Genomic DNA, 19354 nt, shown 5'->3' with positions numbered 1-19354 from the left:
TGTTCCAGGTTAGGGGAGGGTTGGTGCCTTCAAAAGAGTTAAAACTGGCAACATTAAGTATGTGCTTGTCCCAAGTCAGGAGCCTGCAATTTAGTGGTTGTCGTTTGTTGGTGTGTAATACATTTGTTTATCTTTCATTATTGCTTTCCGGTATGGAATTTGCTCATTTTTGAAGGTCGTACGGTTAACTATTATAGTTGTTAATGTCTGTGTCATTTGGTCTTCTTTGTCAGCTGTCTCATTGGCAATCACATCACATCACATCATTCTTATTCTTATATCAACATCGAAAATAACGCTTCACTTGTCAATAACATGTTATTTTAATTACTCCATTTTTTTCTGCCGTAAAATAATAAAAAAAAGATTTACTTGCTCATTTGATTGTCATCACAAAGTCTATTAAAATAATTCAACAATCCAATGTTTCACGCAAAAAGTGTCAAAGACTACACTATCAATCATAATCTAGCATGTATATAACTTAGATTTAAAGGGGCATTAGCTCCGAGATATAATGAAATAATAAATAAAAATAAAAATGTTCAATATAGTGAAATAATTTTATTTTAGCAGCCATTGTCAAAATAAACTAAGATACATCGCTTATGAATTATTCACGTAATCTCCGTATCAGTAGGATTCCTTTGTTAAGAAATACAGAAATATTCTTGTGTTATATATAATGAGTGGCAAAAGTTTACAAGGCCGTATACGTTAACCGGGAGGCCGTATACGTTAACCGGGATAACCGGGATATTTTTTACCCCAAGATGGTACTCTGAATAAAATCTTCTGCGGCTCCTGATTGGATGATCATACAAAGTTGGAATTGCTCCAATAAAATTTAAGCAGCGATCGATCATCCATGTAATACACAATCTTGAACAGGTGAGTCCGGACTGTGACCTGACATTACCCCGGACCAGCTTGAAGTTTACTACTACCTGCGTGTATTGCATTACGACGACTAACTGTATGTAAACTGTTTATTGTCGTAAAGTATATTGACGGGACATTTGATCAAGCATGTAACACATAAGAAAGTTATAAGATATTTATCCGACATTTAACGAAAAAATTAAATGTAATAGGCGAGTCCGGATGGTGACCTGAAGTAACCCCGGACTAGGTGTATTCGCAAACTATAGACATCGATAGCGATATAAAACTTCACAAATTATTTGATGAGACGAACTTATTCTTTTTTATTCATTCAACTTTTTCCTTATTGGATTGTCGTCGGAAAGATTAATAAAAGACGTTTACCCGAGAATCAACAAATTAATATTAGGCGAGTCCGGACTGTGACCTGATATAACCCCGGACCAGGAGTATACGGATTGTATATAAATATACTAAATTATTTGTTTAATTGAAAGATTTTTTTCCCCCTTTTTGCTTTTTTCTTTTCCTTTATTCATTTCTTTATTTCTTTATTTATTCGATTGTCATCGGAAAAATCAATAAACGACACAAAAGACTTTTATCCGAGAATCAACGAAATAATACTAGGCGAGTCCGGACCGTGACCTGAAATAACCCCGGACTGGGAGTATACGAGTTATATATACATATACTGAATTAAGTGTTTAATTGAAAGATTGCATTTCCATTTTTCCTTTTTCTTTTTTCTTCATTTATTTGTCTATTTCTGTAATTATTTGATTATGATTGGAATGATCAATAAAAGACACTAAAGCAGCAAGCAACCATGCAATACACAATCTTGAACAGGTGAGTCCGGCCTGTGACCTGACATGACCCCACACTAGCTTGAAGTTTTCTATACCTGTGTGTAATAAATTAATTTTCATTTCAAACACCATAAATGGATATTATAGGACAGACAAGGAACAACCAATGAAATGCATATGCTATGTTTTTAATAAAACTTTGGTCAATCGATTGTGTATGAAAGCTCCAAGTGATTGTACAGTAGATTTGAAAGCGATTGTACAGTCAATAAAAATATCTGACATAGAGAAAAGGAATATATTTGGAATTCTTCCGGGACAATGGCTTTGAAACTTTCAGACAGATGAGACTATATATCAGAAAAGGTACACGTGAAAATGCTGGTAGAAACCATTGGTTTTACGATGTTTATTTGACATTTTTGATCGCTGTTGTGAGACAGTTTCAATCGTTTTACTCAGAGCTCCACCATAAGAAGAAAAACGTTTGGATGAAAATATCTTTTTTTATTATCTAATTGTTTCATATTTACATATAGATTAGAATGATTTAGCTACCAAAATTTGAAGCAGAAACGTCATTAGGTAATATTAAAGTTCATCAAAGTTTCCATCAAGCAACTTATTTTTCAAATGTCGGAGCCATGCTTGACAGTCTCCCAAACGACAAAAATATTAGAAAACTGTCAACACTTAGATGTTATATATTCATAGAACATATTTTATTTTGAACAGACGAAATTACTGTTGAACAAAACACAATCCTTTTCAGAAATGTACATAGTTATATTCGCCATACAAAAAAGATTCTTTGCTTAATATTACTGTATTTTAAAGTGTACTCGTATCCAGCTGTTATTGTTTAAACATAATATATTTATTGTATATATTTTTCAAACTATACTGAAATGTATAATTGCTGTCATCTTGAAACTGTAGATTGTACTTATTTGGAGAGGATTATCTTAAGTTGTTATAACTGGAATCCAATACTATTGTATATCTAGACAATAACATATGTTTAAACTAATGAGAAAACCGTACAGTTTCGTTCCCACACTGTGTATACACAATGCTTGTGACCACAAAACACAGATCAAGTTTAAATTTTGTAGGTGTCATTTAAACCATTCTAGAGTTATGCTCTTTTACAAATGGAAAAAATGCTGAAATTTTCGTTTCCGTTCTCTTACGTACATGAAGGTTTGACTTTACCAAATGTTAGGAAATTTATACACAATGCTTAGTACCACAACACAGAGATAAGTTCGAATTTTGGTAGCGTCACTGAAACCGTTCTGGATCCCGGAGTTGTTATACTCCGTTACAAATGAATAATGAAAATGATATATGATATGCAAGCGGTGCATCGTCTGTGTCCCATGGACACATTCCCCATTTACTCTGAAACATGATTACTTCTTACTGCTACTGCATAAGTATTTCGCAATTTAATATATGTAGTAGCTTGTCGCTTGCCTATTTTGTCAAAAAACACAAATATTGACGGATGGGATCCATAAACAGTTCATTGTAATTATTGTAGAATGCCTCTGCTCCATTAGTTGTACGTCTTTCGGTAGATGGGATTTTAGCACTTACAGATGGTGAAACCAACGCACTATCATCAAATATTTGTTTATCGTTATTATGTATGATACAAATGTGTCACAAGTAAACTGGTGCAAATAATTTCCGAATATTGGCGCAATTGATATATTTGTAAGAAAAAATGACGCAAATGATACCCTTAAAAAACATTAACTGTCACAAAAGGACTACTGCCAACTGTATATAGTCAGTCGTTTTTAAACTGTTTTTTTTTCTAAGTTTATGATTCAAATACATGTATGGGATTATAAATAAGATTATTTTTTTTAAATCATTTCATAGTTCAACAGTTTTCCAAATATCATTTTGTTCATAACACTTTTATGTAATACATTTGTTTATAATTCGGTCCTTCCCTAATTTGATTATCAGTATGACTAACGGAATTATTGCCAGAGTTATTGAGCGATTTCCTGTTGGACTTTAAAGCACATATAGTACACAAGTACGCAATGCGTGTTCATGCATCGCGTCACTGCTGCCCATATAAACTACTCTCACGGTATATAGCAATATATGGGGCCGGTTATACAGGTCTGATTCATTTTCATAATTATTATACATGTAATGCATCTTGTTTATTTCTGCCAAAGTTAACTTCCTTCTGAACAGTTTTAATAAAAAAAAGGAAAAAATATTTCTACGAAAATTCACTTTCTCCCTATAATTTATAAAAAAAGTATTTCCATGTTTTTTAAAGTCATTTGTAAACATTCATACTGTATGTATGATTTTTTTTTAAAAGTAATTGCACAACTGTAAATTGAAGATACAAAATCATTGCAAGGCTAACTTGCATGCTTGTCTTCTCTTCTAGACTATACAAGAGTAAGAGCAAAATTTGATTGTCTTATCATTATTATAATGTACTGTGTTGCAGTTCTCCAAAAATTATCTTCCTTCTCCTGAATAAAAAAACAAAAGGTGATTCTAAGAAAATTCATAATTTTTACCCAGTCCGGGTCCGGCATTCAGTCCGGGTCCGGCGGCGAGTCCGGGTCCGGGTCCGGGTTTCATACCAAAGTCCGAGTCCGGAGTCCGGTCCGGTCCGGGTTTCAGTACGTACCCTTTGTAATCAAGTTTTGGAAAGTGTATTCCTTTAAGTATAATTTGTTGTCATTATCACAGACATTAATAGAGTACTAACTAAGAAAAAACATAATATACAAAATGTAGTAAATTTCTTGTCGCTAAAATTGTTTTCCTTTGCATATTCTTTTATTATTTATTGGAACAAGTAATTTTGATTAAAAAAACAGGTTCTGGTCGCTAAAATAATTCTTCTTGTCGCTTCTTGACGCTAAAATTCTTCTTGTCGCTAATTAGTGAGACCGCTTTTTGAGAGATCTTGAACATTAAGGGAGCTACCATTTGATTTTTAGGGGGGGGGCTAGGATGAAATTTGAAAAAAATAGGCAGGACAGGAGTTTTGAATAAAAAAAAAAAGGCAGGATGAGACACTTGCAAAAAAAAAAAGTCAGGACGACAATTTAGGTAAAAAAAAGTCAGGATAAACTAAAAAAAAAAAAGCAGGACCGAACAGAGTGAAAAATAAAAAGGCAGGACAGAGATTACAGCTAAAAAAAATGCAGGACAAAATTTTTCATACATGTGTATATATGTCTCTGACAGAGCCCAGAGAAATTTTGTAAACAAGATCAAGCGTAAATCAGTCAGAAATTATTTTATAGAGCGTTGTGTAGGGGAACCAAAAAGTAAAGACTTTTGGCCCACCATCAAACCTTTCTTACCTTTCTTAACAAACAAAGGTAGTCATGGTAGTTATTTTGAGAACAACTTGACATTATTTTATGTGACAATGATAACATTATAAATGATCAGTCAAAGGTTGCTAATATGTTTACGGATTTTTTTGTTAGTGTAGCAAAAGATATGAAACAGACTGTACTGTAGATCAGAACCACCTAGTATATATAATAATTGTATAACTAAAGGTAATAGTATACTATTAAACGAGAAGACCTCATTTTGTGTGTCGCTTCTCTTCTTTCCTCAATAAATTAATCAACACGCTTCTGTGTCCTATAGGAAAGGTGCATTAGTAAACTTAGAATTGAAAGTAAATACACTTTATGAGGGGGGGCAAGGGGTTTAACTGTTATGCTGTTATGGGGCAATTTAATTCTTTGTTATCTGTTATTTTGAAAATATGTTTGCTGTTAGCTGTTATTGTCTTATTCTTTGTTAACTGTTATTGGACTGTTAGTTTTTTTGTTATCTGTTATTGTGATAATGTATTTGTTGTTAACTGTTATTGGAAATTGGAATGTTAGCATTTTTTTTTGACAGTCAATATTCGGTATAAATTGAAGATCATTGGACATTGGGGTCTACCACTACTAATATGTTTGTCCCGTATTCAGAGAAGGATTCCATTAACATTTACCCATCACAGAAGTGAGGTTCAGGACAATTCAAGTATATCTTGTGATTATCCTTTGTAATAAATTCAATTTTTTTATGAATGTGTATTTAGAATTATCTTAATTTTTTGTATGAGAATAATGTTCCTTGTGTCCCGTAGGAACATATTAAATTAAAACAATTCTTAATATGACAAAAAGGAAAACATATGGCCAAGAATATCTGACAAGGATCTCAATTAAGGACTAGGTCCTAACAACTAGTTAACCTTTAATATAAGATGGTACATAGACTCAGCTCTGTGATTCTTTATAAAGCAGAACCAAATGCATTGTACAATTAAAGTTCCAACCATTTACTTGAGTCCGAAGCTGCACATTACTCATTACAAACAAAGATTTCTTTCGTTTCAAGCCATTGTTTCTCTACTATAAAACTATGTATTCTACTTACTAGTACACTTGGTACAATCAAAAACCTCAGCTGATAAAAAATTGTTCAAATAAGGCCTTTGAAAATAGTGGAATGAATTGCTTTTGGAGTGTCAAAATTCGTTCGAAGTACTTGATAAATTGCATGCTTATAATTGGTGCTTTTGATTTTGCTACCTTATATACCATTTTGCCTCATAGTCTTATTAAGAAAAATTCACACACCTCATCAAATGGTCATTTAGAAAAAGTCAGAATATTCAAACTCTTGTAGGTTATTTTTTTTATTAGCAACAAAGGGAGCTTCAGTCAATATATATAAACAATACATCAACGTTTCATGAGAACTGCTGAAAGCATTTTTGAGTTATTTTTGAAAACTAGAAAATACCACCTTTTTCTAATGAACAAAATCCCTTAACTCAATAACATAAAATCTAAAATTGATAAAAATCGAAAAGGAGTTTACAACAATAGATATAAACATTTCAGCAAAGTTTCATGAGAACTGCTGAAAACATTTTTGTGTTAATGTCTGAAAACTGGAAAATCCCCCTTTTTAATTAATAAAACCCGTTAACTCGGAAACGTAAAATCTAAAATTTATAAAAATTAAAAGTGACCTCATGTTAATAGATATAAACAATTCACCAAAATTCCTTGCTTTGTGAAAGCATTTTTGAGATATTATTAGAAAACTGAAAAAAAAAAAACCAATTTTATTGAATAAAAACCCATTACCCAGAAATTTAAAATCTAAAATTTATAAAAAAAAATCAAGAAGGGAGCTCACTTCAATAGATATAAACAATATCCCAAAGTTTAATGCAAATAGGTTAAAGAGTTTTTGAGTTAATGTCCGACATGTTGACAACAGACGGACAACAGTATACCATAATACGTTCCTTAAACGAGCGTATAAAAAATATTATAATAGATTGAGTAGTAATTTAAACACATTCTAGATACATAAATTAATACTAAAAACATAGTCATAGAAAATGGAATGCATTACAAAGGATTATATCCGTAATAAGAAATACTGATTTGTCAAAGACCGAATTATTTTAATATTTCCTTTACTGTTATCTGTTTTTGTCCATTTTAATTCCTTGTTATCTGTTATGAGCCAAATCAATTTGCTGTTTTGCTGTTATTGGGACCCCCCTTGCCCCCCCCTCCTTTATTTATATAGTAATGAATGTTCATAATATACAGATTATTCATGTGAACTTTTGATACCTTTTCTGAAATTCTCCAGTCATTAAATCTTTAAAAAAAATCATTGATTACAAACAAAAAGAAGATGTTGTGTGATTGCCATGTTGAGACAACTCTCCACAAGAGACCAAGATGACTCAGAAATTAACAACTATAGGTTACCGTACGGCCTTCATCAACGAACAAAGCCCATACCGCACACTCAGCTTTAAAAGGCCCCGAAATGACAATGTAAAACAATTCAAACGAGAAAACTAGCAGCCGGCTTATTTATGTACAAAAAATGATCTTCATCCTCATAGCTGCTCAATTCTGGTAAGCTGTCCAGGGCCTACTCCATTTGCCTCTGGTTTTCTCGATGATTGGTCTTACATGAGTTTTAGTATGGACCCAATTAAAGGTCAAGTCAATTGGGGCGTAATGATAGTAAGTCTACACTAGTAGACGGAACATTTTAATTTATTTGAATGATAAAAGTCAAATTATAGAAAGAATTAGCCATAGCAACAACTATAATGTGTCAATTGTTACTATTTCGGAGTTCCGTGTGGTATGTTTTGAGTGTTCTGTGGTATTCTGTGGTGTTCTTTGGTAAAAGACACTCCGTCAATAATTATATAATAGTTTTTTTGAAAAAAAACTGGTCATTATCGTGATATATGGACTGCCCACAGGATAGTGGTATTGATGTTTTTAAAATTTCTCAAAAAATTAAATTGTTCAAAGTAAACTCGAGGAATTGTACAGTTTCTTTAGGAAAGAGTGAAGACCATTGATAGTGATAGCAATACGTCTCTGCCATTCATTTAAGTACTTTTTTCAGTGTATGAATACAAAATGTTTATGTTTTCTATAATTTGATATATATACCTAATTCAATGTATTTTCCAAATCATTTATTTATTTAGTATATTTATAATATAATTAAGTTTAATTATTTGCAACCAAAATTACTACAATTGTGTATTAAAACTTAGCAGGCTGAAACTTTAATCCTTCAGATTCTATGTTTGTAAATTTTTGTGATTCCTACTAATTTTGGGGTCCTCCGAGTAAAGATGACGTATTTATTATTTCATCGATAATTTTCACTGCTCATCTAGAAATACTTCCGTATATAATAGATATTAAAACATGTGTTGTATTAATGGAACAGAATCAATTTCAGCCGACAAGACGTTGGTCTAGCTTCTTTGAAAGGTAACTATATGTTCTTTATCTACGTATTCTTTAAGAACTTAAAAAGTTCTCGTTTAACTTTTTTTTTTTTATTTATCTCATTGTTTGTATTGTATTATGAAAAAATTATTGATGTTGTAATGTTTATGCCCTTTGGGGCCCATAATTGGAAAAATAAAGTATCTGTATATGACAATTGTGAAGAGACAGTTTGATCTTTTCCGCTCACTGTGATATGATCACTTTTGAGTAAAAATATTTTGTGAAATCTTTTCAATACGCGGAAATGTGAAAATCGGTTGTTTAAAAATGAAATGTATTCATTTGTCACTGTACTTCCAATAGAAGAAGACTTAAGACAGATATTAATTTAAAGCTGATATATGATTATAAAAATATACAATGCATGTCGACTCATAATTGCTGTATATAACACTTATTTAAGTTAAGATATCCAATCGTAGTACTAGTTTATCGTTGAACATATAGAAAAGTCTCTCCGTTCGGAACAAATCTTACAGATCACCTGATTGACTGCACTGATGTGTCTGAATTTTGTGACTTTGAACATGTTGAACTAAATTTCATTAAGACTGAAAAAAACTATCTAAAACAGGTACACGAGTTAATCGGACAATTGATAAATACATATAAGTATTCAGGCAATTTTACATCTGCAAAGAAAATTTTCCAATACGATCTGGTTTGAAAAGTCTGCAATATCCGAAATGATAGCTGTAAGTTTGCATTGGTTTGAATGAGGGTTTGTAACAGGGGTTTCCAAACATAAATTAGACAAGGAAGGAAGTTTTGAAAGGGGCAATGAACAAAATTTCGTGCGAATGTGGTGAATACCTATAACGGCTTTTGTATAAATGACAGCAAGTCATTAATAGAGACATCATGCAGAGTAGGTGATGTATAATGACGATGAACATGATTGCGTCTCCGTCGAGGAGTAGATTTGAAAATATTCATCACATTCACCGAGTTACACGAAGGACTAGATAGAATACCTATACCAGCTATTTTATCATTGCAACCGTATTATGGTGTCGCAGTCCCAATTGTCGAATCCAGTAGTCCTCTTTTTGTCAACGTTAAGGTGTTGAAATTTGAGGATTGTTAGTCTAGTGGTATATTTTTTCGATAATGCGAACTTTTATAGAAACGATGAAATGATCAGGCTGATTAAAATGCTGGAAAAGAATGTTGTTTGCATTGGGGTTGATATCTGATCTATGGCCGCACATACGCTTGTTTAGCCTTCCTTTCGTTTCACCGACGTATAACAATCCACAAAGGGTATCTGTAGAGGACATTTATAGATTTACAATTCAGATCATCGTCACTTCTAGTAATATAAGACTGTTTAGTTAAATTGCTAGTGGATTGATCCTCTGTTATTAAAATTTCACAAGTTTTGCAACCATTTGCCTCAAATTTCGAAATGAGACAGTGTTGTCATCAAAATACAAAATGTCTTTAAGGAAAACCGAACATGGCTGTATATGTGTAATATCGCTATTGTCACTAGGACGGTGATCTGATTGAGTCATGTTTGGAATATTTATCATGTCTGGTGACGAGGGGACACCTGTCGTATCAGACGAAACTGTGTCCATGGTGACGTCTGTTTCGGACCTTTTTATACTGGACAACGTCCGAGCCAGTATTCTGTTAGATCTTCGGAAATCTGTGCAATTTTGCTACTAGGCGGATGATGTCCCCGGGGACAAAATGTTCACCAGCAGAGACATCGACCCAGTGGTTATAAAATAGGGGCAGGACTTTTTAATCAACAATATATGTGTTGAGTTCTAATGATCTATATTTCAAAAGACAGTCGGTATTCCAATGGGTATTTATTGGGCAACCTTTCTGGTCGATTGTTTTTGTACTCGTATAAATAATAAAGGCAACAGTAGTATATCGCTGTGTTCAAAGGTCCGGCATAAAGCCGTTGAGCAGAAATCATTCAGAACCTTTAAAAAGAGAAAAGGGAAAAGCAATTTGCGAAATTCTTTAATTTTACTATCAGATATATATTGATGATGTCCTATCACTGAATAATTCGTACTTTCATCTTACATATCCCATTAAACTTGCAATTCAGGATACTACTGATTCTAGAAGGAGTGATTGACACAGACGGACAACTTCACACTCAAGTCTTATTTTGTACATATATATACGTTAGTTTTCTCGCAACTATGCGGTATGGGCTTTGGTCATTGTTGAAGGCTGTACCGTGGCCCATAGTTGTTAATTTCTGCGTCATTTAGTCTCTTGTGAAGTGTTATCTTATTGGCAAAACTACCACATCTTTTTTTTGTAATAATTAATCCAAGAATAAATATTATATACATGTATTATAATATAACAAGAGGCTGTCACAACGACAGCAAACCGGATTTATTATCATTTATTTGTGTCCTGGCAATATCACAAGAACCATAACTGATAAACGGTGAAAGTGAAAATCGTCAATATCAAATTTGACCACCATTTTGTCATCAGTATCATATTAAAATTTGAAAGAGCTTAGGTTGAATGGTTTATGAGTAAATGCAACAACATGAATGGAAACGCCATTTTTCAATCTTTCAAGAACCATAACTCCTGAACAGTAAAAGTCAAAATCGACATTATTGAACTTGACCTCCATTTTGTCATCAGTAACAACATATTGAAATTTGGGAAGCTTTGATTGAACAGTTCATGTGTAAATGCACGGACACGACTGGAAACGCCATTCTTCAATCTTTCAAGAACCATAACTCCTGAACGGTAAAAGTCAAAATCGTCATTCTTGAACACGACCTCCATTTTTTCATCAGTAACAACACACTAAAATTTGGGAAGCTTTGGTTGAACAGTTCATGCGTAAATGCACGGACACGACTGGAAACGCCATTTTTCAATCTTTCAAGAACCATAACTCCTGAACGGTAAAAGTCAAAATCGTCATTCTTGAACTTGACCTTCATTTTGTTGTCAGTAACAACATATTAAAATTTTAAAAGCTTTGGATGCACGGTTCATGAGAAAATGCACGGACAACATTTGGTTGCCGTCCGCCCGCCTGCCCGCCGTACATCCCCAAATCAATAACCGACATTTTTGTCACAAAAATCCGGTTAAAAACATACCTGCCTACTTTTAACTATAGAGGCTCTTAAGAGTCTGTGTCGCTCACTTTGGTCTATGTGAATATTAAACAAAGGAAGCAGATGGATTCATGACAAAATTGTGTTTTGGTGATGGTGATGTGTTTGTACATCTTACTTTACTGAACATTCTTGCTGCTTACAATTATCTCTCTATAATGAACTTGGCCCAGTAGTTTCAGTGGAAAATGTTAGTAAAAATTTACAAATTTTATGAAAATTGTTAAAAATTGACTTTAAAGGACAATAACTCATTAGGGGGTCAATTGACCATTTTTGTCAATAGACTTTTTTTTAGGTCTTACTTTGCTGTAAATTATTGCTGTTTACAGTTTATCTCTATCTATAATAATATTAAAGTAAATAACAAAAAACGGCAAAATTTCCTTAAAATTAACAATTTAGTGGCCGCAACCCAACAATGGGTTGTCCGTTTCATCTGAACATTTCAGGGCGGATAGATGTTGACCTGATAAACAATTTCACCCTATTAGATTTGCTCTAAATGCTTTGGTTTTTGAGTTATTAGCCAAAAACTGCATTTTAACCCTATGTTCTATTTTTAGCCATGGCCTCCGTCTTGGTTTGTAAGTCGGGTCACCGGACACATTTTTTAAACTAGATACCCCAATGATGATTGTGGCCAAGTTTGGTTTAATTTGGCCCAGTAGTTTCAGAGGAGAAGATTTTTGTAAAATGTAACAACGACGGAGTACAACGACGACGGACACCAGGTGAGCTAAAAATTACATATTCGATGGGTGAATGGACATCATATTAATCGAGGAATTCATGTAACCCATGATTTAAGTATCAGTGTTGTGCGTTCATATATTGAATGTTTATATGATATTTGAATTCTTAAATCAGTTTTTATCTTAATTGATTAGATCATGGACTTTTTATGTAAATACAGTACAAAATGCAATCTTAATTGAATTCGTGTTGATGTTACTTCACAGACAGTTTAGTTGTTTGACCGTAGATAGTTCACCAGCTTTAGGTTGGATTCATGTTGATGTTACGTCACAGACAGTTTAGTTGTTTGACCGTAGATAGTTCACCAGCTTTTGGTTGGATTCATGTTGCTGTTACTTCACAGACAGTTTAGTTGTTTGACCGTAGATAGTTCACCAGCTTTTGATTGAATTCGTGTTGATGTTACTTCACAGACAGTTTAGTTGTTTGACCTTAGATAGTTCACCAGCTTTTGATTGGATTCATGTTGATGTTACTTCACAGACAGTTTAGTTGTTTGACCTTAGATAGTTCACCAGCTTTTGATTGGATTCATGTTGATGTTACGTCACAGACAGTTTAGTTGTTTGACCGTAGATAGTTCACCAGCTTTTGGTTGGATTCATGTTGATGTTACGTCACAGACAGTTTAGTTGTTTGACCGTAGATAGTTCACCAGCTTTTGGTCGGATTCATGTTGATGTTACTTCACAGACAGTTTAGTTGTTTGACCTTAGATAGTTCACCAGCTTTTGATTGGATTCATGTTGATGTTACTTCACAGACAGTTTAGTTGTTTGACCTTAGATAGTTCACCAGCTTTTGGTTGGATTCGTGTTGATGTTACTTCACAGACAGTTTAGTTGTTTGACCGTAGATAGTTCACCAGCTTTTGGTTGGATTCATGTTGATGTTACTTCACAGACAGTTTAGTTGTTTGACCTTAGATAGTTCACCAGATTTTGATTGGATTCATGTTGATGTTACTTCACAGACAGTTTAGTTGTTTGACCGTAGATAGTTCACCAGCTTTTGGTTGGATTCATGTTGATGTTACTTCACAGACAGTTTAGTTGTTTGACCGTAGATAGTTCACCAGCTTTTGGTTGGATTCATGTTGATGTTACTTCACAGACAGTTTAGTTGTTTGACCGTAGATAGTTCACCAGCTTTTGGTTGGATTCATGTTGATGTTACGTCACAGACAGTTTAGTTGTTTGACCTTAGATAGTTCACCAGCTTTTGGTTGGATTCATGTTGATGTTACTTCACAGACAGTTTAGTTGTTTGACCTTAGATAGTTCACCAGCTTTTGGTTGAATTCGTGTTGATGTTACTTCACAGACAGTTTAGTTGTTTGACCGTAGATAGTTCACCAGCTTTTGGTTGGATTCATGTTGATGTTACTTCACAGACAGTTTAGTTGTTTGACCGTAGATAGTTCACCAGCTTTTGGTTGGATTCATGTTGATGTTACGTCACAGACAGTTTAGTTGTTTGACCGTAGATAGTTCACCAGCTTTTGGTTGGATTCATGTTGATGTTACTTCACAGACAGTTTAGTTGTTTGACCGTAGATAGTTCACCAGCTTTTGGTTGGATTCATGTTGATGTTACTTCACAGACAGTTTAGTTGTTTGACCGTAGATAGTTCACCAGCTTTTGATTGGATTCATGTTGATGTTACTTCACAGACAGTTTAGTTGTTTGACCTTAGATAGTTCACCAGCTTTTGATTGGATTCATGTTGATGTTACGTCACAGACAGTTTAGTTGTTTGACCGTAGATAGTTCACCAGCTTTTGGTTGGATTCATGTTGATGTTACGTCACAGACAGTTTAGTTGTTTGACCGTAGATAGTTCACCAGCTTTTGGTCGGATTCATGTTGATGTTACTTCACAGACAGTTTAGTTGTTTGACCTTAGATAGTTCACCAGCTTTTGATTGGATTCATGTTGATGTTACTTCACAGACAGTTTAGTTGTTTGACCTTAGATAGTTCACCAGCTTTTGGTTGGATTCGTGTTGATGTTACTTCACAGACAGTTTAGTTGTTTGACCGTAGATAGTTCACCAGCTTTTGGTTGGATTCATGTTGATGTTACTTCACAGACAGTTTAGTTGTTTGACCTTAGATAGTTCACCAGATTTTGATTGGATTCATGTTGATGTTACTTCACAGACAGTTTAGTTGTTTGACCGTAGATAGTTCACCAGCTTTTGGTTGGATTCATGTTGATGTTACTTCACAGACAGTTTAGTTGTTTGACCGTAGATAGTTCACCAGCTTTTGGTTGGATTCATGTTGATGTTACTTCACAGACAGTTTAGTTGTTTGACCGTAGATAGTTCACCAGCTTTTGGTTGGATTCATGTTGATGTTACGTCACAGACAGTTTAGTTGTTTGACCTTAGATAGTTCACCAGCTTTTGGTTGGATTCATGTTGATGTTACTTCACAGACAGTTTAGTTGTTTGACCTTAGATAGTTCACCAGCTTTTGGTTGAATTCGTGTTGATGTTACTTCACAGACAGTTTAGTTGTTTGACCGTAGATAGTTCACCAGCTTTTGGTTGGATTCATGTTGATGTTACTTCACAGACAGTTTAGTTGTTTGACCGTAGATAGTTCACCAGCTTTTGGTTGGATTCATGTTGATGTTACGTCACAGACAGTTTAGTTGTTTGACCGTAGATAGTTCACCAGCTTTTGGTTGGATTCATGTTGATGTTACTTCACAGACAGTTTAGTTGTTTGACCGTAGATAGTTCACCAGCTTTTGGTCGGATTCATGTTGATGTTACGTCACAGACAGTTTAGTTGTTTGACCTTAGATAGTTCACCAGCTTTTGGTTGGATTCGTGTTGATGTTACGTCACAGACAGTTTAGTTGTTTGACCGTAGATAGTTCACCAGCTTTTGGTTGGATTCATGTTGATGTTACTTCACAGACAGTTTAGTTGTTTGACCTTAGATAGTTCACCAGCTTTTGGTTGGATTCGTGTTGATGTTACTTCACAGACAGTTTACTTGTTTGACCGTAGATAGTTCACCAGCTTTTGGTTGGATTCATGTTGATGTTACTTCACAGACAGTTTAGTTGTTTGACCTTAGATAGTTCACCAGCTTTTGGTTGGATTCATGTTGATGTTACTTCACAGACAGTTTAGTTGTTTGACCTTAGATAGTTCACCAGCTTTTGGTTGAATTCGTGTTGATGTTACTTCACAGACAGTTTAGTTGTTTGACCGTAGATAGTTCACCAGCTTTTGGTTGGATTCATGTTGATGTTACTTCACAGACAGTTTAGTTGTTTGACCGTAGATAGTTCACCAGCTTTTGGTTGGATTCATGTTGATGTTACGTCACAGACAGTTTAGTTGTTTGACCGTAGATAGTTCACCAGCTTTTGGTTGGATTCATGTTGATGTTACTTCACAGACAGTTTAGTTGTTTGACCGTAGATAGTTCACCAGCTTTTGGTCGGATTCATGTTGATGTTACGTCACAGACAGTTTAGTTGTTTGACCTTAGATAGTTCACCAGCTTTTGGTTGGATTCGTGTTGATGTTACGTCACAGACAGTTTAGTTGTTTGACCGTAGATAGTTCACCAGCTTTTGGTTGGATTCATGTTGATGTTACTTCACAGACAGTTTAGTTGTTTGACCTTAGATAGTTCACCAGCTTTTGGTTGGATTCATGTTGATGTTACGTCACAGACAGTTTAGTTGTTTGACCGTAGATAGTTCACCATCTTTTGGTTGGATTCATGTTGATGTTACTTCACAGACAGTTTAGTTGTTTGACCGTAGATAGTTCACCAGCTTTTGGTTGGATTCATGTTGATGTTACTTCACAGACAGTTTAGTTGTTTGACCGTAGATAGTTCACCAGCTTTTGGTTGGATTCATGTTGATGTTACGTCACAGACAGTTTAGTTGTTTGACCTTAGATAGTTCACCAGCTTTTGGTTGGATTCGTGTTGATGTTACGTCACAGACAGTTTAGTTGTTTGACCGTAGATAGTTCACCAGCTTTTGGTTGGATTCATGTTGATGTTACTTCACAGACAGTTTAGTTGTTTGACCTTAGATAGTTCACCAGCTTTTGGTTGGATTCATGTTGATGTTACTTCACAGACAGTTTAGTTGTTTGACCGTAGATAGTTCACCAGCTTTTGGTTGGATTCATGTTGATGTTACTTCACAGACAGTTTAGTTGTTTGACCGTAGATAGTTCACCAGCTTTTGATTGGATTCATGTTGATGTTACTTCACAGACAGTTTAGTTGTTTGACCTTAGATAGTTCACCAGCTTTTGATTGGATTCATGTTGATGTTACGTCACAGACAGTTTAGTTGTTTGACCTTAGATAGTTCACCAGCTTTTGGTTGGATTCATGTTGATGTTACTTCACAGACAGTTTAGTTGTTTGACCGTAGATAGTTCACCAGCTTTTGGTCGGATTCATGTTGATGTTACGTCACAGACAGTTTAGTTGTTTGACCTTAGATAGTTCACCAGCTTTTGATTGGATTCATGTTGATGTTACTTCACAGACAGTTTAGTTGTTTGACCGTAGATAGTTCACCAGCTTTTGGTTGGATTCATGTTGATGTTACTTCACAGACAGTTTAGTTGTTTGACCTTAGATAGTTCACCAGCTTTTGGTTGGATTCATGTTGATGTTACTTCACAGACAGTTTAGTTGTTTGACCGTAGATAGTTCACCAGCTTTTGGTTGGATTCGTGTTGATGTTACGTCACAGACAGTTTAGTTGTTTGACCGTAGATAGTTCACCAGCTTTTGGTTGGATTCATGTTGATGTTACTTCACAGACAGTTTAGTTGTTTGACCTTAGATAGTTCACCAGCTTTTGGTTGGATTCATGTTGATGTTACTTCACAGACAGTTTAGTTGTTTGACCGTAGATAGTTCACCAGCTTTTGATTGGATTCATGTTGATGTTACTTCACAGACAGTTTAGTTGTTTGACCTTAGATAGTTCACCAGCTTTTGGTTGGATTCATGTTGATGTTACTTCACAGACAGTTTAGTTGTTTGACCGTAGATAGTTCACCAGCTTTTGGTTGGATTCATGTTGATGTTACGTCACAGACAGTTTAGTTGTTTGACCGTAGATAGTTCACCAGCTTTTGGTTGGATTCATGTTGATGTTACTTCACAGACAGTTTAGTTGTTTGACCGTAGATAGTTCACCAGCTTTTGGTTGGATTCATGTTGATGTTACTTCACAGACAGTTTAGTTGTTTGACCGTAGATAGTTCACCAGCTTTTGATTGGATTCATGTTGATGTTACTTCACAGACAGTTTAGTTGTTTGACCGTAGATAGTTCACCAGCTTTTGATTGGATTCATGTTGATGTTACTTCACAGACAGTTTAGTTGTTTGACCGTAGATAGTTCACCAGCTTTTGGTTGGATTCATGTTGATGTTACTTCACAGACAGTTTAGTTGTTTGACCGTAGATAGTTCACCAGCTTTTGATTGGATTCATGTTGATGTTACTTCACAGACAGTTTAGTTGTTTGACCGTAGATAGTTCACCAGCTTTTGGTTGGATTCATGTTGATGTTACGTCACAGACAGTTTAGTTGTTTGACCTTAGATAGTTCACCAGCTTTTGGTTGGATTCATGTTGATGTTACTTCACAGACAGTTTAGTTGTTTGACCGTAGATAGTTCACCAGCTTTTGGTTGGATTCATGTTGATGTTACTTCACAGACAGTTTAGTTGTTTGACCGTAGATAGTTCACCAGCTTTTGATTGGATTCATGTTGATGTTACGTCACAGACAGTTTAGTTGTTTGACCGTAGATAGTTCACCAGCTTTTGGTTGGATTCATGTTGATGTTACGTCACAGACAGTTTAGTTGTTTGACCGTAGATAGTTCACCAGCTTTTGGTTGGATTCATGTTGATGTTACTTCACAGACAGTTTAGTTGTTTGACCGTAGATAGTTCACCAGCTTTTGGTTGGATTCATGTTGCTTAGTCTTTAGTTTTCTGTTCTATGTTTTGTCATTTGTACTATTGTAAGTCTGTTTGTCTTTTTCTTTTTGAATCATGGTGTTATCAGTTTTTTTTATCTATGAGTTTGACTATTCCTCTGGTTTCTTACGCCCCGCTCTTAGAGAAGACAATTGAAATAACTATTTTCTATTTTACTGAGATACCAAAGCAGTTCGTTATAAAGAAATTAAATAACAATAACGGCACCAAATTTTCTACACCAGATGCGCATTTCGACAATACATGTCTCTTCAATGATGCTCGTGGCCAAAATATTTGAAATCCAAAGCTTATATAAAAGATGAAGAGCTATAACCCAAAAGTTCCAAAAAGTATAGCCAAATCCGTGAAAGGAATCAGAGCTTTGCATGAGGGAGATACATTCCTTAATTTATAATAATTTCTAACATTTTGTAACAGCATTTTAATAAAACAAAAAATCCGTATTTTCATGCCATTACCGGAGTACTGGCTACTGGGGTGGTGATACCCTCAGGGACTAACAGTCCACCAGCAGAGGCATCGACCCAGTGGTAGTAATAACAATAACAATAAGTCCTTTAATATGAGCAGATACAAGGAATTAATGATTTGTTGCACACATATGGCATAAAACTAGGCACTTTGTCTCTGAAATCCCTATAAGTAAGAAAGTGAAGTATAACTGCTGCATATATATCTATATCAATATTTTGGATGTTTAATGCATTAGTTATTGAAACCATAACCCCCAAAATCAATCCAAACCTTCCTTAAGTGGTATGAAACCTTATGGTAAAAAAAATTATAGAGATCCATTCACTTAATCTAAGGTTATTGTCCAGAAACTCAATGCGTCTTTGGAAGACGCAGACTACATGATACCATTTTACGACGCAAA

The sequence above is a fragment of the Mytilus galloprovincialis genome, chromosome 12, assembly GCF_965363235.1.
Source record: "Mytilus galloprovincialis chromosome 12, xbMytGall1.hap1.1, whole genome shotgun sequence".
Taxonomy (NCBI): Eukaryota; Metazoa; Mollusca; class Bivalvia; order Mytilida; family Mytilidae; genus Mytilus; species Mytilus galloprovincialis.
The sequence above is the reverse complement of the archived record's forward strand: the minus strand, read 5'-3'. Positions refer to the sequence as shown.